Source organism: Pteropus alecto, unplaced genomic scaffold, assembly GCF_000325575.1.
Source record: "Pteropus alecto unplaced genomic scaffold, ASM32557v1 scaffold71, whole genome shotgun sequence".
Classification (NCBI taxonomy): domain Eukaryota; kingdom Metazoa; phylum Chordata; class Mammalia; order Chiroptera; family Pteropodidae; genus Pteropus; species Pteropus alecto.
In genome coordinates, this window is record NW_006433024.1 from 2,292,731 (window position 1) to 2,318,404 (window position 25,674).

At 35.9% G+C, this 25,674-nt stretch overlaps 1 protein-coding gene and 1 pseudogene across 1 annotated transcript in view; one reads left to right on the plus strand and one right to left on the minus strand.

Annotated features, from left to right (window-relative positions):
* NELL1 (neural EGFL like 1) overlaps positions 1-25,674 on the plus strand; it is a 709,438-nt gene that overhangs the window by 601,043 nt on the left and 82,721 nt on the right. The window lies entirely within an intron of this gene.
* LOC112476651 lies at positions 22,308-22,425 on the minus strand (annotated as a pseudogene).

Below are 25,674 nucleotides of genomic sequence, written 5' to 3' on the forward strand. Positions count from 1 at the left end.
GTGAAAATGTTTATTAATTCACTGTTGAAGTGTCTTAAAGGCTGAGGAATTTGTTTGTCAAGAAGGAGGTAGTGACAAGCAACATCCAGTGCTGGACAGTTGAGGAGAATGACAAGGAATAAAGTTCCTGGGGTTTGGAAAGAATGTTGATGTTAGTCCCCTTATGCGAGTAGATTCTGCAGGGTGCTGGGGTGCCATGACCGCTCGCCTTCCTGAGAAGAGTCCACAACTCTCACTGATTGCTTATGGACCAGAATTATGTTAAAGACTTCTCCCCCTGACAATCACATTTACCCGAATTATGTTGAATTCTGTAAAATTTATGAAAAGCAGGAATTATAGGTGTTATCTATACTTAGTTCGCAGTTCTACAGAGCCTGCTGTGTTTTTGCAAATGTTTAAAACTCCTTTATTGTTTAATCTTTTTCATCTTACTGCCCACATCTTGCCTACTAGGATCATTTCCAAACCAACAATGAACCAGCTCTACTCTCCAGAACACAGTTTTCCTAAACCAAACTTTGGCTCAGATTGTTTTTTCTATCTCAATTGTCCTCCCAGTTCTGCCTTTCAGAAAATTGCCTGTCTTTGAAATCCCTCCTCTTTATGTTTTTCAGGGTAACCCTGAACCCCCACTCATTTCTCACTTGGCATACTTCATGTTCTGAATTGTCTTTTGAAGTGTTTTATCCTACAAGCAAAATCGCACAGTTCTTTGGAGTTAGGATTATACTAACTTGTACTTCTTTGCGTTTTCACAGTCTTCTGTGCTAATATCAGGTGCACAATCATTAAAGTCTGCATGATGTTGTAGCTTTTGTGTTAGACAGATCTAGATTTAAGTCATAACTCTCAACCCAGTTTTCTACCTCTAAAATATGGATAAAGATACCTGCTTCTCAGGGCAGCTATGAAAATTTAAATAATGTATGTTAAGTTTGGCTCCTTTTGTTTCTTTATAAGTCTTATATTTTCTTGTCAGTTGTTTGATAAGATCTGGCATCAGTAGGCAGTACATCTTCAACAAGATGTTCATTAGTGCCTTGGCTAAATAAGATAGCCTGGCATTAAATTTATTTTGATGTTATTTTTTTTTTTTAGATACACAGTGAAAACTTGATTAAAGAGAACCTCACTTCATGGAATACATATTTAACTAGTAATTTCACTGTGTTCCTTTTATCACTCCTAGATAGCGCTTTTAATAATGCATAGAAATGATTTAATTAAAATAAAGACGTTTCTCATCAGTAAAGACTTATTTTGTTTTACTGATTAAAACAGAAAAGAAAGACTGATTTTTTAAATGATTTACAGTGTTCACCCTGTTTACTTGATTAATGTCTATACATTCTTCAGGTGTCAGTTAAGATAAATCTATAATAAGACTTTTCTGATTGCCTGTGGTTGTAGTTTGGAGCCCTGATTCTGAAATCCTATGAATCAACCCTGTATCAACCCTGGCCAAATACTTCCTGATTTGCCTGTATCCAAAAATAGAGAATAAGCTTCATGATTGCATGGCTCTTGTTTATTTCAATCTCTGATGATCTTCCACCATCTCACAATGTAACTCCCTTAGAGGAGACACTTAATAAGTACTTGTTGAAGGCAGTTAGTTAAGGATGGTTCAACAGAAAGAAAGATAGGCTAAATTCATTCTAATTAACTAAGAAATTAAATTATGCAGGGTAGTCCACTTATGTCAAGTACTCCGGTTAAATTTGAGGGGCATTTAGATATAGTCCTTCAAATATTAAGCTTATTGAGTTATTTCACATGTATTAATCTACTATGTACATGGAATTCTGATAAACTCAGTAGAAACATCTTTTGTCCTCAGAGATATATAACGTGAGTCTGTGCTCAACAGAAGATTGAGAGAAACCAGTCTGTAACAGCATTGGAGCTGAGGTAGTACTTGACAATGACACCTCGGCACCATGTATATTTAGTTTACCTAAAAATAAGTAAGAGATGAGGCCAATGGCATAAACAAAGTGAGAATGGATGAGGATACTAATAATTTAAGATCCTGAAGTGGAAATTGGCTACTATTACATTCCAATAAGTAGAAATGTCTGTTGTCTTTTGCTTATTTTGTTTCTTTTCATTCTATACTTATTGTGCAGTGATTATGAGCTATATGGATGGCTAATTCTTAATGAATCATTTTTAGTGTTCGTATTATTGAGTGAGTGCAGTTGTTTAGATAACATCACCTGATGAGAAGCAAAACATGATAATCATGAAATGAAGGATCTTTTGTCTTTTTTCCCCTTCAGAATGGAAATGGAAGGTTATTTTTGTTCTTATTTTATTTAAAATGGAAAGTTATTTTTTTCTGATTATAAAATGTGTTGCAGTTTCATTGTAGAACACTCAGATAATATCAAATCATAAAAGGGAAAATCCAACCAGAGATAACCCACATTAATATTTTGTGCGTATTGTTACAGGTGTTTTCTCTCTATATATCCACATTTACAGTCCTCCCAACACTCTTCCAATGCATGTAAGTTGACACCACATTTTAAACTAAAAAATGAGACCATGCTATAAAAAACGTTAAACTTTTTCCCCTTAACAGAACATCATGAATATATTTTTAGACAATAGACCTACATTGTCATTACCTTAAGCAGTTTCTTACTGTTGAACAGTAAAGGAAAATTAGCTTAAGAAGAACTGCCATGATCATCCGTATACTTCATTTTTGCACATTTGTTGACTCAGTCCTCAGAAAAAAATTTTGGAAGTGAAATTTTTCTCTGCTATGCACAAATTGTTCTCTGTAGAAGTTATACTTATTAATACTCCCATCAGCTGGGTAAGAGGATGCCTATTTCATCACCCTATCCACATTGGATATTATCATCATTTTGAGTCTGCTAATATTACAATTGAAATTAGATTAAAAACAATTTTTATCATAAATTTTATATTGATTTTAGAAAAGTTGATTAGGTTTTTTGTATTTTCTTTGCATTTTGTTCACATTTTATTCTACCCAGTGAGTGTATAATATTTTCAATTTTTTAACTAGTGGTATCTCATTGTGTGTGTGCTTGTATGTGTGATTGCAGTCTGCATTTCCCTAATGACTAATAATGTTTGGAATCCTCCCATGTGCTTATTTGGCATCAAGATGTCCTTATGAATTTTCTATTCAGCTTTTCTACGCATTTAAAAAACTGGGCTGTTTGTTTCCTTTTTATTGAGTTTTGAGACGTTCTTATATATTTGGAAAAAAATTCCTTTATCTGATACATGCTTTGCAAATATTTCCTCCTAGTATGTAGATCGTCTTTTCATTCTCTTAACAATTTATTTGAAAAGGAGAAGTTTTTAATTTTGATGAAGTCCAATTTGTTCTTCTATGGATAATGCTCTTGGTGTTGCATCTAAGAAATGTTTAGCTAACCCATCGGCACAAGGATTTTCTCAAGTTGTATTCTCCTGGAAATTTTAACATTTATATTTAGGTCTATGATACATTTTGAGTTAATTTTTTAAACGAGGAGAAGTGTGGATCAAAAATATTTTTTCTTTTGCACATGAATATCCATTGTTCCATGATCATTTGTTAAAAAGACTTACTTTTTTCTATGGAATTGCCGTTGAGTCTTATTTCTAGACTTTATTCTTTTCAATTGATCTATTTGTCTGTTTTTAAACTAGTACCACATGAATTTATTATCATTATAGCTTGATAATAAGTTTTGGAATAAGACAGAGTTAATCCTCATCTTTTTTCTTCTTTTTCAAAATTATTTCATCCTTTCTAAGCCTATCAAAACACATTTTCAATTTTCTTTATTAGTGACCTGTTAACGCTAATGAAAATGAATAGTTATGATGCATCTGTAGCTTACTTCTGGGAGGTCAGAAAAAGTAGAAATTTATTGTCATTTTATTATTGTTCACTTGATTTTTTAAAAATAGAATATTCATCCAAAAAATATAAAGACTCTTTAGATCTGATAGTATAGCTTCAAAAGAAGTGTACCAACTGTGCTCTTCTCTTTTTCCTTATAATTTCACTGTGATCACCCTGGGGGATAAATCCGGGGATATCCAATGAATTTTCTGCAAAACCTTAAAGAAGAAGAAAACAAGCAATAAAAAACATTGTTAATTTAAAAGGAAAAGACTTCTAGGTTCAGTCTGCTATGGTGTATTTTGAAACTGCATCACAGTTTGGATATTGATATTTATAGCTATAGATAGAAATATGATTTATGCTATTGAGGAATGAGCCAGTATAATTGGTATGTCATATCATGATACTAATTGCAATCTGGATGAAAATTAGAATCGATGGAGTCATGTCTTAGAAATTCTAACACATTTGAAAGTACGATTGGGAAATAGAAAATGTTACTTTTGCACAAAGTCACTGGAGACCCAGATTCCCTCTTGAGACACCATCATGTGCATTCCAAGTCTACATTATGACTTAGGACGCAAGGCTGGCTATAAATTGACTTATTTACCTGGAAGAAAGCAAAATCTGTACACACAGGAAAGTAAAGGTAGAACTGCACACAATGTGGATTACTTCTACATTTGTTATTGCATATAAAAAATTTTGAATAGTCCCTTTTCTTGGCATTCATGTTATCATGACATTCTCTAATTTTTAATTTAGAATAGATTGCTTACTAAAATGCATATATTTTATTAAATAGCTGCATATATATGTGTATATATGTATATTTTAGAAAGAAATGGTAAGAAATGAACAAAAGATAGGTTTGGTGTCATGCAGTGTGCTTAACATTTCATTTGTATCTTCTCTTTTAATTATTTGAACAACATTACAAGACTGATATGTCATTTTAGTGATCATGAAATTAAGGCTGAGATTGGTTCCAAAACTCAGAAAACTAGTAAGCGTTAGAACTGGAATTTAGTCTCAGTATTTTATGATTCCAAAGCCTTTGTTTTCTTGCAAACAATTATCCAAATATATTGATTATTATAAAATAATTGTGAGCCAAATTATAAAGACACTGTTCTTCAGAGCCTGCTTGCAGACTACTCACTTCATAATTCCATTTATGTTCAGTCTCCAAAAGGCAATGTAAAAGATTCTGGGAAAATAGAGTCAGAAATCCACATTAAATATTTGGTAGACTATAAGAGAATGATAAGTGTTTTAATTCAACCTGACAGGTGCTAAAATGTTCAGAGCCAACAAAGACTTTAGGAAAACTGCCTTTTCTCCCATAAGAAATAAAATTCTTTAAGAAGTCCCTTAATTAATTCCTTTGTGATGCGTGTGCATATGCCTGTACATGCATAAGTGTCTGTGTGTTTGTGTAAGAGATAGGACAACATCATCTAAAGTGGTATTTAATTTTACCCAGAACAAGTTTTGCACCTGAAGTATTCTGGGGGAATACTTTCACAGTAACATGCATAATGTCCTTTATATTATTTTGGCATGTAGACGCTAATTATTTCTAGGAAGGAAAAATGGAAGGAGGAAAGACAGAAATATTTATTGATGCTTCTCTTGTTATGCTAGAGATTTTCACATATAAAACCTCATATGCCTGAGGTAAGAAGTTCCTTTAGTTGAAAGATTAAAAATACAAAACAGAATATTCATTGCCATTCATTGCCTGATGCCTAATGTCTTGAGAACAGTTATTTCATGTATTTTGCCTGGGTATTGTGGCATAATCAGATGGATAAAGCCAGTCCCTATGATTGCATTTTGGCCAGAGTGGAAGCCATCTATTTTATTTTATTTTTTTTCTTGAATGACCTTGGTAGTTGGTGCTTTCAAGGAACTTATTCATTTGATCTAAGTTGTTTAATTTATGGTTGTTTATAATTTTCCAAGTATAGATTTGACATCTCTAAAATTTGATGTAATTTTTTTCTTTTCTCTTGATAATTCTGCCTGGAGGTTTATTAATTTTATTGACCTTCTCAAAGAATCAGATTTTGAATTTATTGCTTTTTCTCTATTGGTTATCTATTTTCTAGATTATTGATTGCGGCCCTTATCTTTATTATTTCTTTCCTTCTATTTATTTTGAGTGTAATTCGTTCTTTGTTTTAAAGCTTAGAGTGGAATTTTGGATCATTGATTTGCAATCTTTCTTCTTTTTATATAGGAATTCTGTGCTATTTCCCTTTCATCATTGCTCAGTATGCCACAGATTTTCACATTTTGCATTTTTATTTTAATTCAAACTATGTTATAATTTTACTTGTGACTCTCTTGGACTCATGGACATATCTGTGTATGTGTTTTAAATTTCTTAAATATTTGGAAATATTCCAAATATATTTGTTATTTACTTCCATTTTAATTCTGATTTTTTAATAGAACAGTCACTATATGATTTATCTTTTTAAATTTACTGAGAATTGTAAAATAGTTCAGAGTATAATTTAACTTATTAAATGTTTTATGTGCTCTTCAAAGTAATTTTAGGTGGAAGATTTTATAAATGTCAATTAGGTCAAGTTGATTGATAGTGTTGAAGTCTATGTCATTACTAATTGATTGTCTACTTGTTTTATCAATTATCGAAAGACTAGTCTTGAAATATCTAACTATAATTGTAGATTTGTCTGTTTCTTCTTTAAGTCTATCCATTATTTTTTCATGTATTTTGAATCTATTGCTATGTGCATACACATTTAAGATTGTTATGTCTTATTGACTGACATTTTTCATCACTATATAATATCCCCCCATATTACTTGTCCTGATGTATACTTTGATGTTACCATCATTATTCCAGGTTTCTTTTAATTGCTGTATGCAGGTTTATATTTCCGTATCTGTCTTTATGTTTCAGAGACTTAGATAACATGTAATTGTTTTTTTTTTATTCAATCTCACAATCTCTGCCTTTAAATTGGAATAATTAGGCTATTTGCACTATTTGTATTTTATTTATACCATTTATTCTTCATTCCCTTTTTTCTCTCTTTTTCCACCTTCAGGATTGTTTTTTATGATTCCATTTTATCTTCACTATTAGGTTTTTAGCTATAATTCTTTGTTTACCTTTTTTTAATATTTTGCTCCAGGGATTATAATATACATATTTAACTTATCACAGTCTATCTTCAAATAATATTAAATTGTTTCACAGGTAGTACAAAGACCTTATCACAGGTTTTTGTAGTTTATATAACAGCAAATTTCTATTTCCCCCTTGCTATCCTGTGTGCTATTTTAATAATAAATTTTATGTCTACATATGCTATAAACTCCAAAGTAGACAAATATTAGATTTTTAAGAGCAACTTATCTTTTCAAGGGTAAAAATGAGAAAAAGTCTCTTTTATGTTTACTCACATGTTTACTATTTCTAGAGCTCTTTAATCTTTTTTTATTCAAATTTCTTTTATGTGAAGAATTTTCTTAAATATTCAGTGTACTATAAGTTGGTTGGTGATTGACTCTCTCAGTTTTTGTTTGCCAAAAAAATACCTTTTTATACATTCATTATTGAAAGATATTTTCACCGAATGTAGGATTAGAGGTTGACAGTTTTTCCTATCAGTCCTTAAAAAAATTATCTTGACTTTCCAGTTTGAATGTTTTTTTGAAGAGAAATATGTGATCATTCTTATCATTATTCCTTTGTGTATATGTGTGTGTGTGTATCTTAAAATCCTAAAAAGCCAGCATATTAAATATATATATATATACATATACATACTTTTTTATCCCTGGTTTTTATCCATTTGATTAATATGTGCCTTGATGGGGTTTTGTGCACGTGTGTGTGTGTGTGTTGTGTGGTGTGTGTGTTGTGTGTGTGTGTGTGTGTGTCCTTCTATTTAAGATTTGGTGAGTTTCTTGGATATATAATATTATAGCTTTCATCAAATTTGGAAAATTATGACCATAAATGTAACCATTATTTTTTTAAAGAATTTATTTTTAATACACTTTCACCCCTTTTTTCCTGAGACTCCACAGTTATTTGTGTGTTAGACTGCTTGATATTGTCCTATAGGTCACTCAGACTCTGTTCATTTTTTTCTCTCTCTCTTTGCCTCATTGTGGGTAGATTCTATTGTTATGTCTTCATTTTTACTGATTTATCATCTTCAAAGTCTCATTTACTGTTTGGGGTTCTCTCTTTCTTTGCACTCTAGCCTGAATACTGGTAATATACTAGGGGAAATTCTGTGACTAACTTCCTTGTTTCTCTTCTCTTAGGGATCACTGTCATGTACTTCCTGTTCTCTATAGCCTGAAAGATTTATTTTGTAATTTTTTTTTAAAATTTTTTAGTTTTCTAGTTGTTTACTGCAGGAGTGCATTTCTTTTGGGGGTAAAGTGCTAGTATTTCCTCAGTAGATTTTGATATTTTCTTTATATTGATCTTGTGTTGTCATTTTTGACATTTAACTGTATAAAAAATATTTATTGGAAATCTAATATAGGCTTTATAGAAATGAAATGATGAATAAGAATCTGGATCTGTCCTCAAAGGGCAAGATAACTATGTAAACCAAAAACTGCTATGAAATAAAACAGTGTTTGTGGAAGGAACATAGTAGGAATTTCATCAGAAATATGTGTGTGGTGCTGAGGAAGATATACACCTGTTTTCGATGAGATTGTGAGACCAGAAATTTTTAAAGAAGGTGATTTTTTAAGATACAGGTTCTTTAAGCTGATATATTGACTTCAGAATGCCAGGATCATTTCTGTAATCTCTCGATAAATTCCCTAAACTGGGGTTACAAAAACAAACAGAAATGGTGCATTCCTCAAAGGGCTGGCAATTTAGTAGAGGAAAAATATCTGAATAAATAAATATAGGGGAGTGTTCTAGGCCTAAATAGGAAAAGTTATGTAAGTGTTGAATTTTAAGCACAGGGGGAGAAAAGGCTAATTCTAGCTATGCAAACAGGAAGTCTTGATTTAGGAATTTTTCCATGGTGCTGATTTTGAAAATTGAATAATTCTTTGCTGGGTTGGTTGGTATGTGTGTTGTATGGGTGGAATGTTATGGGGAGAAAATGGAAAAATCTTAGAGACATGAGTGATATGGTTGTGCTCTGTAATCTAGAAGAAATTTTAAATGGAAAAGACAAAACTCAGAATGTGATAGAGGTGAGTTCAGTTAGAGATAAGACTGAAGGGTTTGCAAGAGTCAGTTGTATAGGGTTGAACATTATTTTATAAGATTTTATTGACTGTTGGTTAGGAATAGTGAGGTTAATGTATTACTTCCACTTGACTTTCTTAAAGAGAGGCACGGATAGTGGCACCCTTCACCAAAAGAGTCAATACAAGACTAGGAGGCTTGAGAGTAAAATGAATTTCATTTTAGACTTTTAGTCTTCAAGTTTCCAAAGATATCTAATTAAATCCAATAGACATTTGAACATTATTTTCCTTAGTTTATGGAAGAAGTTGGACTAAAGGTAAAGTTTTGGAATATATCAGCAATAGGATGTTGCCAAAGCCATTGGCATAAATTGAATAATCTAGAGGAAGCATAAGGAGGAATGGAAGATGACCTACAAAGTAGTTAGTCCTGGGAAAGAATGGTTAAGGAGGAATGAGGAAAAACAGAAGAAAAATGTCTCAGAAGTCATGGAAAATGAGAATATTTAGAAAAAAGTCAACAGTGTTACATGCTTAAGTTTAATGTACAAAAAAGTGACAAGAACAGTCTGCTGGCCTAAGTTGTTAGGCGGTCATTGGCAACATTTGCTAGTGAATAGGTAAGGGCCCAATTAAAGTGACAGTAGGAAGATTAGATGATAGAGACCTAGGCTGAAGACTAATCACTTCCTAGGAAACCTGGCTGTGAAAGGAGGAAGAATAAGTGGTATCCAAAGAGAGACACTGGGCAGAAAATTATTATTTTTACGAAGTAAAACGCTTAAATATATTTTTAACTTTTGTTGTTAGAACTAGTAGGGAGAGGTTGAAAATTTAGCAGGAAATATTCTTAATGGTAGTGTGAGTATGGTGAGACCATCTCTTTCATACACAGCTGGTGGGTGTATAAATTGGTATAATCTTTCTGAAAAGCAATTTGATAATGTGTGTAAAGAGCCTTAAAAATATAGTTTTGACCGTGTAAGTCCTCTTATGAAATTCTACCCTGTGGATAGAATCAGAGATGCAGATGAAGATTTATGTACAAGAATAATAATCACAGCATCATTTCAATAATGAAAAATGGAAACAGTCTTTATGATCAACAAAGAAGGCATAGTTATATAAATTATAGTGTATTCTTAGGCTATTACACAACCATTGAAATCCTATTTTCAAAGACTCAAATTATTGGGAGAAATGTTCTTTCAATACACTGTTGAGTGTAAAATGAAACATGAAAATAAAAAAGCTGAATATAGAGAGTAATCCAAATGTCAAAAATGGAAACATAAAGCTTAAAAGAGAAAATATAGAAATGCGTAGGAAAAACTATAAAATTGAACAATGTTTTGGCATAGACTTAAAGAGACTAGATCACACCAGTGACCTAAAGGTTAGTTTTAGGTAGAGACTTCTACCTACAAGGAAAAAATAGAAAGATATTTGTAGATGTGGGGAAGGAAATTAAAAGATATTTTTTGGATTAAATAAGGGGCAAATCACTTCTTCTTTATCATCATTATCATGACCCACAATATCAATAACATATAGAGGGCTAAGTTTGTGTCATATTTTATATGATATATTTAATATTCATAGTAACTACTATTAAAAATAAGCAAACCAAGGCATGGAGAAGATAAGAAGTTACAGACTAGGAAATGATGAAGTTGAGAGTCATACCAGTTCTGTTTGTCTCCTCAGTCCAGGTCAGAGCTTTTTGCTGAGACAGGAGTTGGGCAACCTTGATAAGGAGAGATTTGAAACATATAATTATCACTGCAGGGAAATCGAAGGGATCTGAGCAGAGACAAGAAAAAGGAATAGCTGAATGGTACTGAGGTTCATCTGAAGATTAGCTATTTGGAGTGTCACTAGTTCACAAAATTATATGTATTTCTCCAAAGGCAGTTACATGCCTTAGTGTAAGAGAGAAAAAAAAGAAAAGTTTGGATTAATTGAAAATGATGATTTAGTAGGAAGTTTCAATGAAAAGAGAGGGTATTAGCAGTAAATGAAGCTAAATAGTATCTAAATTTTATATGGAATATAGGTTTTTTTATAAGGTGGTGAAGGAAAAGGACAAATGAGAAAGGTAGAGGGAGGGACTGCAGTGCCTGAGGGGGGTCAGAGGTAAAGTGAAAAGGGCTGAAGTAGAAAGTTGATACAGTTTTTTTGGCATCAAGAAGGTTGAAGACTTTGAGGTTATATGGTTAGATAGATGAGCTGCCCAAACTTCCAGAGGAAAACAATGAGAGACTACATCATTTCTATGATGGTAGAAATCAAGAGTAGAGAGAGACTGTGAGGCATATTTCAAAATGCTTAGGAGATGAAATGGGGTGATGAGAAGATCTCTAGATAATAGAAATGTGAGGTAGAACCAAAGGTGGGAACGTGGGATGACATGAGACTTGGGATGAAAGAAGTACACTTGAGGAACAATGAAATAAGGATTTCAGGTTAGCAAAGGGCACTGTGAGAATAATCTTGGACTTGATAGCATTGTGGTATGAAAAGGATTTTCTTGTTGAAGAAGGTTATAGTCTCATGCATAGAACATTGCCTGATGCACAATTAACACCGAATGCCAACGCATTCTCATTCTATGGATAAGCGAATGAATATAAAATTAATGGGTCCACACCAGGAGGAAGGATTCTGGGAATAATCGAGGATGTTATGGGATGGGAGCTGTTTACCTTGGAATAGAGGTTCCAGAGAGCATAAAAAAAAATTATATGTAGAGAATACCAGAAATAGATGAAAGAACATGATGGGAAAATGCACAGAATAGTTGATGGATATAAGTCATATGGAAGTTTGTTATTTGGAAGGACTGGTGTCCTGGCTTGTGACTAAGGATGGTGACCCACTATGCTGAGGCCCGAGTAGTCTGAGAAGACAACAGTGTTAGAAGCCTGCAGTCTTTGATACTTAAATGGCAAGATGTGGACAAGCTTTTCTGATGATTATTAAGGATAATTCTACTTGCTCATTAGAAATGATTAGCTGGCCTTTACACTGCTTCATTTCCAGAGTAATCATTGGTTTGAAGTAACTATGGAACAGGTTATTTTTGTTTGTTTGTTTGTTTCTGACAAGAATTAGGTATCATAGAGCAGCTTTGATGAAATAATCCTTAAGTAGAGCTCTTTTTATGTGGCTGGGATGAATTTAGCTCTTTTCTCCCGTATCGTAGCCCTCAGTGGTATAGAGGTACACTTCTGGTTGTGAAAAACCTAAAGCCTCAAGTTCTGTCACTAGCCTGGTTCTATTTTTCTGCTTTGACAGTTTGGTGAGGGCCTCTGAGGTTGTATAACCTCTCTTCTATAGTTTATGTGTTATAAAAATATGATAATATACATTAGTCCTGAAGCAAATGAGTGAACTAAATGAATCACTTGGAGAGAGAGAAGTACCCACAGCTCCCTCCCATTTGTCATTGAGGTAATATAATTTTCTAAAGAAAGAATTATTGACATCTAGTGAATTGTGAAATCAATATCTGCATTATTTACTGAACACATGCTGGGCATTTTTACCAGAATCGTTGGTAAACATCTTCAGTCATAAATTTCCCAAATTCTTGTATGGATTTGTGTTTTAATTAACATTCTTAGTTGGAAACTAGAGGCAGATGGGAAGTGTTGTTAATAATTCCATAATTGATAACAGTCACTTCTGAAACACAGAAACAACTCATAGCTCACTAATTATTTCAGAGAACAAAACACTACAAATTGTTAAAAGCCCTTAGCGACATAGGAAATTGCATAGTCCAGTGAATGAAGACTGGGTCAGAGGCAGAAGCCATGGGGTTAGATTTGGACCCACCACTTACTAGCATGGAGATGACACTTGTCTTCTCTAAGCCATAGTTTCCACATCTACCAAGGGACAATAATTCTTATCTTCACAAGGTTGATATGAAAAATAAATCAATGAACAATCCATTATTCCTGCCACCAAGCAAGTCTTCACTAATTAACTTAAGATTAATATGTGAAGTACAAAAGAGCCCTAGAGTTTATCAGTATCCAATATCCACTGAGTGCTTAGCCTTCATGATAATTCAACTTTCTTTAGACTCTAAATATCTGCTTGAGGATCAAGGACAACCTACTTTTCAATTAAAGTTCAGATAGTCCTGAATTTAAGAAATCAATTTAACTTCGTTTAACATAGTATTTCCCAATATTTTTAATGTTAGACCTTTCTCCTCTGTAAATCCTATTAAACTCTTCGAAGTTCTTCAGACCACTGTAGGAAACAATGATATAAGGTTTCAATTCTCTTCCCATTGTTGGTGGGTTGGAGTTAACAGCAGCAGCAAATTAACATTGATTAAGTGGACACTCTGAGCTAGGTTCTGTCTTATAGACTTTTAACTATAAAGTCTCTCTAAATTCTTACAGCATCCTTTGGGAGTCAGTACTATTACCACCACCATTTTGTAACACAGAGCATTTTGCCTAAGGTAACAGAAAGAGTAGAAGATGATTTGAAGACAGAGTTTCTGTAACCACAATGCTGATCTGGAATTTAATCAGCTAGTGTGGTTCAGTGGATGTCAAGAGGAAGATGAAGACTAAGAAACTAAAAAGAGAGCCCCATGGAGTGGCATATTCTTAAGGGCCGGAGAAAATGTGGAAGCCAGGGAAAAGAGTTAAAAAGCCAGAGAAGCACTGCAAAAAACCAGAGCAGTGAACTGAGTGTAAACTGGGAAAAGTGTGGGGCGTTTTTCTAGACTGCCGCATGCTGTCTGTGGCTTGCTTTTATCTGTCAGCCACGGTCTTGCGTGTGGGTAAGCCTGCTGAGTTTAAAAGGACAATAACAGGATGGACATTTTGGTTCAAATGGAAGAATTTTATTAAATCAGGCCATGGAACTTTATTCAATGTGTAGATTCACGCAATTAGAATTAAATAAAAGAGAAGCAGACCGGGTCAAATATATATAACTAGGAGGGCAGCAGACATTGCTACATTCCCTTTGGAGTTTAAAAATTCCTTCATGTGAACGAATCCACTTACTGCATCATGCTGGATACCAATAAGTAGTGCTTGCTCCTTAGCTTAGTTCAAATAGCTGTCAAGTTCAGTGCCCCTTTTTTTAGCAGGGTTTATGGCTTTGTGAATTTAAAGGAGAATGATTAAAATGGATATATATTTTTTAAGATCTGGCATTCTCTCTGGGGTTAAGAATTTCCCTTGCTGGGCTATGGGAACCACACGATGGTAAAATAGTGGGGTTTATATTTGATTCACCGTACAGAGGGAGTCATATGGTTCAGAGAAGGATATTGAACAGGAAAACAAGCTGCTGTGGAATATATTTTTCCATCTTACTCCAGTGCTGATTTACCTGACCTGTACAGGTTTCTTCTTGATCCCTTGTTCATCATTCACATATTGTCAGAAACTGGGTTCTCATCAAAGGTGGCAATTTCTCAGGGTTAAGGGGACCTCCTGTGTTCATGCAAATAAGAAGCTGTCTTCTTCTGCTAACATAGGCAAGTGTACATATTCCTTGTGACCCAAACTCAACACAATTTTGAGAATTGGATGCTTCTCCTCCTTTCCCACCCACACAGAAAAACTCTCAAAATTTGCCAAAGATAAAAACTCTACAGAGTTGAAACCAAGCACCTGTCCCTGAGCGGAAGAGCAGTTTGGATGTCATTTAAGATGGACTGAATGAAGCAAAGGGACTACTGCAGAAAAAAACATGGCTAGGAACACATCATAGGTTCAAAATAGTTTCCTTGAAATAATTCACAAAGAATAAATTTGCCGAGTAATTTTCTAAAACCTATCCAAAATTATCTTAACTGCACTACGAAGTGCAGGTCTAGGAACCCCTTGTCTGTCTACCTTTCTAAGGTATGGTGATAGGTCTCTGTCCAGCAGTGAAAATGAACTAACAGTGTGTCAAAAGAGGAAACCCATTTTCTAACATTTGGGTGATGGTTGGCTCCCATTCCCTGCTCTGTAGCAAAATGGGAGTGGTAACCTATCTAAAACCAAGTATAAGATATTTGGTGGTTTTTGGAGAATTGGCCATTTGGTTTGATTTTTTAATGAATTGATTTATAGCAAATTAATGTTTGGCTTTATTGCACTAGAGCCTCAGGTCAGCCTGCCTCATTAGTGAGGGTCACAGAACAGTACAGACAAATGTGGGACCTCCTCCTCTGTTTTTAACAGTTCTGGACTCCTCGTTTAAACCTAAAGTTATGCTTTCCAGTACTCAGGGACTGTGTACCTAAGTCTCGGGCAGTTTTGCAAAGGTTTCTTATTTCCAGGTCTGATCTATTCTCACTTTCTAGTTTGGCAGAGTCTACCCTGGAAATATTCTTTGTCTGCATTCCTAAGCTAAGGGATGAGAACTATATCTGTCACTGAGAGAATATCTAATTCAGACCTCTGTTGTGGATATCTATTGTTGCATAACAAACCACCCCACCGCTTAGTGGCATAAAACAGTGACACTTATGCTTATGGCTAATTATGCTTATGGCTCTTTGGGTCAGTAATTCAGATAAGGTCCAGCATGAGTGCTTTGTCTCTATTCCATGTTGTCTAAGACCTCAACAGCAAAGACTCTAAAGACATATAATTTGAATGGCTGGGTTTGGAATCATCTGAAGGTTTAATTACTTACATGTCTGGAGCTTGGACTGGAATGACTTAATGGCTGGACTCAGTTGGGATTATTTACCAGAGCAACTACACATGGTATCTTCATGTGACAGGCTTCTTCACAGCATGGTGGCTTCAAGGTAGTCATATCTTTTCTATGGTGTTCAGGGATTCAGATTCATGTGTTCTAGTAAAAAAGGTAGAATTTGATTGGTCTTTGTGACCTAGATTTCAATATCACATATAATCACTTCTGCTCATACTCTAAAAGTTGAAGCCAGAGCCTGATCAGAATCAAGGATCGATAAGGACACACTTCCCCCGCTTGCTGGAAAGTTTTAAAGTTCTGGCTGTGGTTTTAAATCGCCACATTTGGTAACTAGCAACATAATGTAATGAGACTGCCTTTCCAACAGATTCCAGTGTACCTTCAAATAGATATGGCTTCTTTAGCAAAATCAACTTTGGACCCAGACACATATTCTAGAGATATTTCTATGGCTCAAAAATATCTCAGGATAACAGCTCAGAGCCAGTTTGGGAGGCTCAGGAGGACACCTGTGTCATTAATTTGTAGTCATTCTTCTCTTTGGATGCCAAAGGACATTCCCTAGCTTCATTATCTGTTTTGATCACTGGACTTCATGGGATGTATTTTATTTGTCTCCAAATTAAGGGCTTCGCCGCCTCTGAAAATGTTCACCGCAAAATGTTGGGACCAATGGACCACATTATAAAAGAATTTTTCAACATGACTGTTGAGCCTGGCTGCCATCGGGTCTTGCAAAGGGACACTTACCTTAGTAGATTCACCATGATCTGAGCCCTCTCTTCTCTACAAATTTCAAAATTCAGAAATTCAGTATTACTTAGTACGTGCTATTAGTGATGAGAACACATAAAGCTAGTTACAGGAGACTGTGTGTAAACCAGATACCAGTTTAACAATGTATATGGAGAACTATCACTAGCTAGGAATACTTTCATTCACTGGCTTTCGCAGTCTTTCCCTGGAGGCATTCTGCATGACAAAGTAAGTAATAATTAGAAAGCTATTTGGTAATGGACAAAACCCTGGAAGGCAGGTGTGACGTTATGATTATCTTATATACTCAATGCCGAACAGTGTCTTGTGTGGATGAGGCTCAATAAATGTTTGTTGTATACATGAAAGAATACTTTGGAATGGAAGAAATCTTAAGGAGAATATAATCTGATGGTTTTCAAGCATCCCTAAGGTTCTTGAAGAGGTGATCTAGGGCAGCATTCCCCAACCATTTTGGCACCAGGGACCAGTGCTCCTATGAGAATATAATGCCTGATGATCTGAGGTGGAGCTGAGGTGGTGATGTTAGTGCTGGGGAGTGGCTGCAAATACAGATGAAGCTTTGCTCGCTCACCTGCCACTCACCTTTTGCTGTGCAACCCAGTTCCTAACAGGCCATGGACCAGTACCGGTCCATGGCCTGGGGATTGGAGAGTCTGTTATAGGGGCCCCTTTCGGAATCAGTGGGCAGGAAGTAGCAGGGGCCCAAGAACAGCTCCTCTTTTATTTATTCAGTTATTAGGACTCTTTCTAAGATTTAAATTTTGAAAGGAGTAGAACAAAATATCCACAGCTAATAATAGAAAATATTGGCAATGTTTGTCAGTGAGGAAAGTGAGACCTCAGATAATTAGGTAATTTGCTGAAAGTCACTCAATTAGTAAGAGTCTAAGCTGGCACTCAAATTGGAAGCTTCCCACTCCAAGGCCTGACCTGTGTCTAATATGCAACATGCTAATGATTTACTGGACACTCGGCCTCTAATTTGCTGTGAAGTTCTTCACCTGTCTCCTGACAATCACATTTGGCATCTGTCCAGAACTTATTGCAGCATTTTCATTTTCTTTCTGAGAAGCCACAGTTGACATTTTAATCACCACCTTATAAATTTCCCTACCGCCCAGTTTTTCCCTCTTCCTCCTTGAGCCTCATTCATTCACTTTTTAAAAATTCCTTGTACAGCCTCACAGATAAATTATTTTCTAGTATAAAGTGGACAGGAGTGAGGAGGATACATTGGACAAGTAGACAATAATAGCCAAGCAAAAGCTCATTCTAAAACACATTTTTCTTAAAGCATTGTTATCACTGCTGTCGTTCATACTATTCCAACAATTTCCTTGAGCTGCCATCTCCTGCTGGTTCTTTAAAGAGGTTAGAATAACCCTGGTAGCTTACTTGCATGTACAAAACACAAGCCGTAACCCCAGAAAAGTTTTTCTTGCTCATCTTTAGCTGGCTGTGCAAGCGACCTTGCCTTGGAGCTGTGTATACTACCTTTCTACTTGTAGTTGACTGTGGTGATCAGAAAAGTGGAGAGATCAGAGATGAAAAGGTCTCTGGGAATCTTGAAATCCACTATTATTTTACACATGAAGAGACTGAAACCCAGAGAGGGGGAGTAGTTTACTTGAGGCTACACAGCTAATTAGTGGCAGAGAACTGTGTCTCCTAATCCATGGTCCAGGACTCTATTAGCAATAGCAGATTTATTTTTGCTTCCAACTGAATGCAGTGCCATCCAGATGAAGCCGTGATGGCAGCGCAGGCTCCCAGTACCACCGAAGACCACTGATGTCCAATGGACCAAACGTGACACCCAGCTAGATGAAGTCAAGAGGGGCACACAGCTCCAGGGGACATCAGTTGGGACAGAAACACAGCTAGCAGCCTCAGGGACTGATTTCTCTGGCTGCGCCAGCAGTCTGTCACTGCAGCTCTTTGTTGTGACAGCTGATCAGGGCATTAGCAGCGTGCTCATGGATGGAAAGAAGGAAGGAAGGAGGGAAGGGATGGAAAAAGGAAGGGAGGAGAAGGAGGAAGGAAGGAAGACGGTAGCTATTGGTAGGGATAACAAAGAAGTGTTTCTGTTATGCTCAGGGAAAAGAGATGAGCAATGAATCTTTGTCTGGAACAATAATTTGAAAACTTTTTTTTAAGTAGCAAAAACCTTCTATTTTTCTACCCAGAATCTTCCCCGGAAACTCCAGTGCATAAAATAGATAAAAGCAGGGTTGCCCTGGTTGAATTTGGGGAGAGAAAAGGTTGTCCTCTGAGGATCAGGGCAACTGAGTTTGGATACTAATGATCAGGGAAGAGTTTTCCATCTAGGAGGAGTCTGGGAAATCTGTGGTGTCGCTGTTGGTTTTCATAGTGATAAGAGGTGGTACTATTGTTATTTAGTGGGTGATAGCCAAGGATGTCAGATGTCCTGCAATGTGGAGGACAGTTCTTGACATTGAAGACTTGTCCCATATCCTCTGTGACTGACATGACTATCTCCTCAGACATGTAGATGAAAAAGCAGTTTGTAAGTATTTGAGCCTAGAACCCAATTCTGTTTTACATATGGCAAGCAGTATTTATTACACAGTTTTAATATACATTGCATTTTCCAAAAAATACTATACCTGGGATAATAGGGGGAAGAGTGTACTGTTTTATTTTCTTAGGAGCTTCACTGGAAATTGCTCACTTAGAGATGTAACAGAAGGGTTAAAATCAAGGATTCTCGAGCCTGACTTTGAATTCTAGATCTTACACTTACTAGCAGTGTGTGACTTTGGCCAAGATACTTAACCATTCTGTGTCTGCATTATTAGCTGTAAATCGTAGGTCTTAACAGTACCTACTCAAAATGTTGTGAGAATTAAATGAATCAATAATGTAATGTTCTTAGAGCAGTTCCTGGCACAAAATAAGTGCTCTGACTTTATATTGGAAAACCATATCACTATGACATACTACTTATGTTATTTATGGCTCTAATACAACTATAATATCTAACAGTATTGAGGGTTTACTTTATGCCGGCTAAACCCAAAACTCATCTAAATTTATCATGCATATAAAATTCAAATATAAACACATCACTCCTCTAATTAAAAGCCTCAATGGCTTCCTTTGTCTAGAATCAAGAAGGTAAAGTCCAATGTCCTTAGTGTGATATCTTTGGTTCTCTATGATCTGGTCACTTCTCCAGTCTAATTGTTTGCTTTCTCTTGCCTTTATATATTTCAGCCATACATATAGGTCTCCCAATATATCTCTTTTCATAGTTTTGTCTTCATAATTTTAAATTGCCTGATATTTACTTCTTATTTCCCTACTCTTTGAAGACTCAGCTCAAATGTCTTCCTCTTCTAGGACATTTCCCTCTACCTCCAGGCCAATGGTGGTGCCTGCGCATCTTTGTAACCAGAGCTTCCCACACTGCGTTGACATATGTTTAAGTGTTTCTCTTCTTTATTAGTCTGTGAACTCAAGGACAGAAGCCATGCCTTACTCATTCTGCTATTGCCAGCATCTGGCACAGTAGAGCAGAATGGATGCTAAGAGCATGTTAGCTACAAGGCCCTGATCCAGAGTTTGGACTGTGCAGCAGTTAAGCACTCTAAATCTAGAGCTCAGATCCTACACTACCAGTTACTGCTGTGTTACCTGGACATATGATATAAACTCTCTGAGCCTCAACCTTCTCATTTATGAAATGTAACAATGGTACTATCTCACCGTGGTTATTGTGAAAATTAAACACAATGATGAATGTAAAACACATAACAAGTTTTGTACATAACAGTCACTTATAAATGTTAATTGTCATCAGTGCTCATCATTATATTTAGAAAAGAGCATACCTAAAACCAAGACAAAAGCACATCTGTTTAAGGCTACAAAGCCTTCAGAGAAATTTTTCCCAAATTTACTTACTTGCCATTTGCCAGTGTTTGTCAATCCTTGTAGTCAGAAAACCTCAAGGGAAAAAATGGCTTTATGTATAGATCACATTGTGTATCACTCATTTTTTTACTCTCTTTTCAGTGGTCTATTTCTCTGTATTTGAGAAAAGATTATAGGCATGGAAATGAATTCAAAATATTAAGGGAAAGTAGCCTGGGGAAAATAAATACAATTGAGTCCAAGATAAAATTATCAGGATTTTTACTTTTTCAATCTAGCCTGCTAGAACACACTTTAATAAAACTATTTCGATCTGTGTTTCTTTCTTATTTATTCTTAGGTCTTTCTGATCCACAGAGCAATGTTTCCTAGCTAAAAATGTTGGTAAATAAGTGGCAGAAGCATGACATTTTCCTTAAATGATACAGATTTTAAAGAACTGAAAATAATTTCCAACATTAAATAAACATAATACAACAATATAATAGCTACCATTTATTGTTTGCCTATTACGATAAGTGCTTCTGTTTCTTATCACATTCAGTAATCACAACTATTCAATGGGAAAGGTACCATCATTATTCTCATTATAGAAATAAAGAAAGTGAGGGTCGACATCTTAGGATTTGTCCAAAGTCAAGAGCTATAAAGAGGCAAACCTGAGATACTAAAACCAGTTCTGGGTGACTTCCAAGTTCATGCTCTTCAGTACTGAACAAACATGTTCATAAGCATACGTGCACACATATGTGAAAGCAGTAGATGTAGGCTCCTAATTGGTACATATAAAGCTGCAAGTGAAGTAAAAAAAATGAAAATATTTTTTGCTTCATATTAAAAGTCCATGTTGACATTTATCAACAAATAGCAAAGAAATGAGGTTTAAAACATTTCTTTTGGCCCATTCCTGGTGACAGTGGAGCTCAATTGAGTTCAATTTCAGGAATGACTTTAGCATCAGAGTCAATGGCAACAAGACTGGTATTTTAATCCTGATTATATAAGCTCCCAGAAGCAATATACAACATTCACTGTCAATTTTTTTATAAAACTTCTCTGCCCAGCTGTGGCTCACTGTTCATAAGCATAAGCATAAGTTCCTAAGTTAATACCTCCAGTCTCTGGAAAATTTATTTTTATTTTTTATTTTTTAATTTTGTTTGTTTGTTTGTTTTCTTAAGGCAAGGCAACCCTTAGTTGACCTCACAGATTGCAAGGATCTTGTAAGCTTACAATCCCTTATTTTTATTTTATTTTATTTTTTCCCCCTCTTTTAATTCCCCCTCCCTCCACTTTCACTCCTGACCCATGGATGTTGCCGTTTCTCTTAAGAACTGGATCTCTGAAGGCGGAGCGTCCCCGTTTGTTTGTTTGTTTGTTTTCTTAAGGCAAGGCAACCCTTAGTTGACCTCACAGATTGCAAGGATCTTGTAAGCTTATAATCCCTTATTTTTATTTTATTTTATTTTTTCCCCCTCTTTTAATTCCCCCTCCCTCCACTTTCACTCCTGACCCATGGATGTTGTCCTTTCTCTTAAGAACTAGATCTCTGAAGGTGGGGCGTCCCCTCTCACACACTCACAGTGTGCACCTGGGACCTGGCACATCCGGGGTATGGTCCGTGGCTCCCACTCACAGTGTGCACCCGGGACCTGGCACATCCGGCCGGGACCTGGCACATCCGGGGTATGGTCCGTGGCTCCCACCCAGGACCTTCTGCGTGCAAAGCAGATGTGCTAACCACTACACTGTGGAGACACCCCACAATCCTTTATTTTTTATTTTTATTTTTTATGCCTACAGCACCACAATCCCTTATTTTTTATTTTTATTCCTACAGCACCTGATCTTCCTAGGTGGTCTCCCATCCAAGTACTAATCAGGCCCGACCCTGCTTAGCTTTCGAGATCAGACAGGATCGGCTTGTTCAGGGCGGCGTGGCCGAAGACGTCTCTAGAAAATTTAATTCACCCTTTTCCATGATTAGCAAACCCCCTTCCTGCCTCCAGTTCAGTTCATCATTAGTTTCATTGTATTTCCAGATATCTCAGACACCGTGTGCTTATCAAGCACAACTTGCTTTCCCTTAACCTAAATTGTTCAACTTTAAAGAACTAGAGCATTGCATTATTTTAACTCATGCCACTAAGCACATAGCTCTTTTGATTATTGTTGAGTCATAAATTACTCTCTGGCCTTTACCTACTGACAGGTTTGCAGTTAACTATTGAGAGCATATTCTCAGATGTCTCTTGGAAAAAAAAATTTATCTACTTATTTCTTGTCTTATCTCACTACAGTGAGAGAAAGGAGGATCAGTGTAAACTTGGAATCAAATCAGGTAGGTTGGTATGAAAAATTAGGGAATAATTCCTGGAAAAAAATGACAAAACTCTGCTTTTCTTGGCTAAGCTGGAGAATCTGTGTTGTTGTCTGCTGAGACGACAAGAATTTTTAAGAGAAAACAATCGAATAGGAAATGTTGCTAACACTTCCTCCCTTTCTTGCTTCCTCCCTGCTGCCCTTCCTTTTTTTCTTTCTTCCATTTATCTATCCATTCAAACCATCCATGTTATTACTAGTTATTGGATACCTACTTTGGATACAGTACTGTGCAGAGCTCCCTGATTTAGAGAATAGAGACATAAAAATTAATCAAATGTAGTCTTATCCTCAAGTTGTTTTTATAATACTAAGGGAGGTAAAACATGCAGGGCAAAAAGATAACCAAAATCCAAGGTGGAAAGTGCTAAGTGCCATAGAGAGGCACAGGTAAGCCTATGGAAGTTCAGATCAGACATTCTCCCTGCTGGGGAATAAGGGAATCTTTATGACTGGCAGCATTTCAACTGGACTCTCAAAAAAAGATATGAGTGTCGGTGATGGGGGCAACCTTCCAGGTAGAGGAATATAGAACGATAGAAAGATGAGAAATCTCGTGTTTCCATCAGTTCCTTCATTCCCACTGCATGCTCTGGGCCTCTAGGCCAGCAATCTTTGAGCCCTAACCTCTTCAGACTCTTTTCCATTTCTTTTCCCAGGTCACATTCATTTCTTCTGTTATATGGATGTTCAGGGCCTTCTAGGTGACCAGCTGGCTAATTTATTGATCTGTCTACATGAAAATAACATTGGTCTACTACATTATTTATTTGAAGTTACTCGTTCATATTTTAACAAGGAATTTCTGAGAGGTGACCTCAATTCTACTTACATAGTATTAGATTATCGGCGTTCTTTTTGTCAGTTTAAGGAGAGAAGCGATACTTTCAATTTTCCCCCAGATTAAAGAGAGAACTGTCCTGATAGCTTACTTGCACTCCCTTTCTCAAACATTATTTGGCAGAAGAAAACCTGAGGAGGATCTGGATTTTGTGAGCAAGATAATTTGTATGTAACCTATTCCATTTTTTTTTTTTTGACAGATAAATGATTTAGGAAAAAATTATGAGGCTTAGATGGGGCACCCTGTAGTATATTAGAGTCAAACCTGTGTTAGAAATCAAGTAGCTCTTTCTATTAATTCTGTATTAGAAAGGAAAATATCTCTTAAAAGTTGTACAAGTCTCTGTTCCAAGAACCTCATGGTTCAAAGTCATCTGTTCAGATATTCCAAAGGGATGTTCTACTTTACTGTGTGAAGGGTAAGGGAAGAAAAATAGAGTATTTCTTAAATAACATCATGTGCCATGTACTATTTTTATGATATTTCTTCTTTACAAAACTGTCTGCTGGCATATCATCCCACTTATATCAAAATGTAATTTCAACCTGGGCCTATGAAATCCTGCAGGATCTGGCCTCTGCTTACCTCTTTCTTCTCATCTTCTGTCACTATTACCATTACTTAAATTGCTTTAGTCATACTGACTTTCTTCATTGACTAGAATAACTTAATTTGTTCCTAGAGGTTTCTTACTTCCTGAGTCTTCTGCCTGGAGGGGTCATCCCCCCAAGAGCCTCATTCATTCTCACTCATTCTTCATTCTGGTCTCTGCTCAGAGAGGCCTTTTCTAGCTACCTGGTGTAATGGAGATCTTTTCCCAGCACTGATCTTGGCTGCTTTCCATCCAATTTAGTTTCCTCCATCTCACTTAATACCACCTCACATTATGGTATATATTAATATATTAGTTTATAGTCCGAGTTCCTCTCTAGATTATAAACATCAAGAGAATAGAGATTTTTGTCTTACTGTTGCATTCCCAAAACCTAGAACAATGCCCAGCACTTAATGGGCATTCAATCAAGATTTATTAAATTAGTGGTAAATATCGGTGTCCTTGTTTTAGAGGAGCATGTTATGACAAATAGAGACAGGAAATTTACTCATGATTGCCAGCCTAGCCACTGAAGCTGCTGGGAATTAAACCTTAGTGTGTCTTCGCCTTTCACGACAGCAAAGTTACTTTAAAGAACATGCTGTTAGCAAATTCCTCCCTTGTATTGTAGAGTTTGACATAAGCACTCCCTTTCTTCTACAATACCTCTGTTGTAATTGGGTATTTGTTTTTGTCACTTCCCATTTCAATAACACCTAATCTGGGTTGTCATCTTCTATAGAATAACTGTGGCAAGTCTACACACAGTAATCATTAATGCACAAAGTACATTAACTTCAGCTCATACAACTACTACTGATTCACTCATCCTCCCTCCTTCGTATTCTTCTTCCTTCATTCCCTCCCTCCCCACCTCTCCCTCCCTCTCTCCCTCTTATTATTTGACAAAGCTTTTCTTCAGATCTTTTATCTCACTTCAATGAATAATAGCGCTAGAAAATATCTTCGAGAGAGACCCAGGGTGGAGGGGGATTATTTCAGTGTCACATATATCCCTGTATTGGGTCTCCATTGCTCTTTCTGATATGACCAGCAACCTTACAGCTGCATTTGAGAAAAACAAAAGGGAAAAAAAAAAGCAAAACGCAAAATTCATTTTAATGCCTTAAATATTTCCTTTGCCTCATGTTAATACTTGTTAGAGCCCAACTTCCTTGAATGTGCATCTATTTATTTTATCTATGCTTCTTCAGTTAAGTGGAGACATCACAGGGCCATATCTCAGTGTCATTTTAATTGGAATTGATGGGATCTGAAGCTGAACTCTACTGGGAAAATTTTAGTTATGATCCACATATCCCCAGACTGAATGGTTCTGTGATAAATTGTAATGTCGTTCATAGCTGTTTCCTGCCT